Source organism: Aplysia californica, unplaced genomic scaffold, assembly GCF_000002075.1.
Source record: "Aplysia californica isolate F4 #8 unplaced genomic scaffold, AplCal3.0 scaffold00658, whole genome shotgun sequence".
NCBI classification, from domain to species: domain Eukaryota; kingdom Metazoa; phylum Mollusca; class Gastropoda; order Aplysiida; family Aplysiidae; genus Aplysia; species Aplysia californica.
Window position 1 is genome coordinate 136,073 of NW_004797928.1, and position 1,396 is coordinate 137,468.

Here is a 1,396-nt window from a genome sequence, read left to right on the forward strand (position 1 = left end):
GAGAGAGAGAGAGAGAGAGAGAGAGAAATAGAGAGAGTAATGGGACGAGGAAAGGAGGGTGGAGAGAAAGAGCACAAGTTCCAGACAATGAGAAAGTGTGAGGGAGGGGGGGTGGCGAAAGTCAGAGGCAGATCTGTAAACAGATTAATAGTTACACCAAGTTACACCTACCTGATAAAACAAAGGAATGAAGTGTAAGTACTATTGCCTATAGTTGCCTGATGTCCTTTTTCCCAGTGGGTGTGAAAATCGAATGTATTTGTGAGAATCCAAGACTTTCTTTTGAAAATAGCCGTGGTTTGGAAATAGGATACAATGTTTTAGCCTTTCCATGGAATGGGCCGTGCTGAAGATAGCAGTGAAGGAGGAAATGAAAGTTTATTATTGAGAATTGATTGTTGAGCAGCGTTACGATTTTCTTCTTATCAAAGTTTGCGATAAGACGTGTAAGATAAATGTCCAGTCCAAAAAATTGTAATTGCGTTACTTCGTTCCAAAAAAAAGTTACAAACAATAAAACAACAACAAGAACAACAAGAACAACTACGACGCAATAAAATTCGTGTTTTCTACTTCTTGAAAGTGTTCATGTGATGTTGAAAGCAAAAATGTACCTCATTGCAGTGAAATCAAAGGCTTACCAACTTTTTTTTTTTTTAATGTAGCATATTATGGAGTTAATGGTTTCACCTTAAAGCTGGTTCATTTGTCTTGCTTTTGATTAACCAAAAATGTACAAATATGTCTGTCTTGAATAGAAGCTAACATATCAGCGACTGAACGAGGTTGAAGTCACTTGGTGTCAGAATTAAAATTAGCGAGAAAAATTAAATGCTGCCAAAGCTTGAGTTTTTCTTGAGACAACGAATTCTCATTCTTGTGCCGATGGGGGCCTTTTTTTCCCCAGTAAAATTATCACGGAAATTAAATGTGTTTTGAAATGGACGTAAAAGATGTTTAAAAGGGGGGGGGGTCGTGACAAAAAAAATTGTTCAAAGGGTGGGAAAAACATTGGGGGTTTTTTGTTTTCGATTTGATTATTTTGACGAACACCTGGTTTCACTATGATGCCCCATAAGTACACTGTTTTAGATAAATCTACAGTTGTTGTTTTTTACATTGCACTTGTACTCTTATTCATGCTCCTCTGAGAAAATAACCCCCCCCCAAAAAAAAAAACCCAAAAAACAACAACAAAAATAAATAGAAAAGTAAAACAAAAACAACAAGCGAGGAGAGATAGAATCTCGCATGCATTCTGTCAGGAAATGGATATGGATATGACGTATGGGAAATACTAATAGTGTGACAAGGGTTACACTTGATTGGAGCAACTTTGTGCTCTTCCACTCGTACTGAAGCAGACTCTCTCCCTTTCTCTCCCCCCCCCCACCCC

General features: G+C 37.8%; 1 protein-coding gene across 1 annotated transcript in view; it reads left to right on the forward strand.

Moving 5' to 3' along the window:
* Positions 1–1,396, forward strand: part of LOC101856051 (coiled-coil domain-containing protein 96) — a gene marked incomplete in the record, with an annotated part of 28,072 nt that overhangs the window by 25,383 nt on the left and 1,293 nt on the right.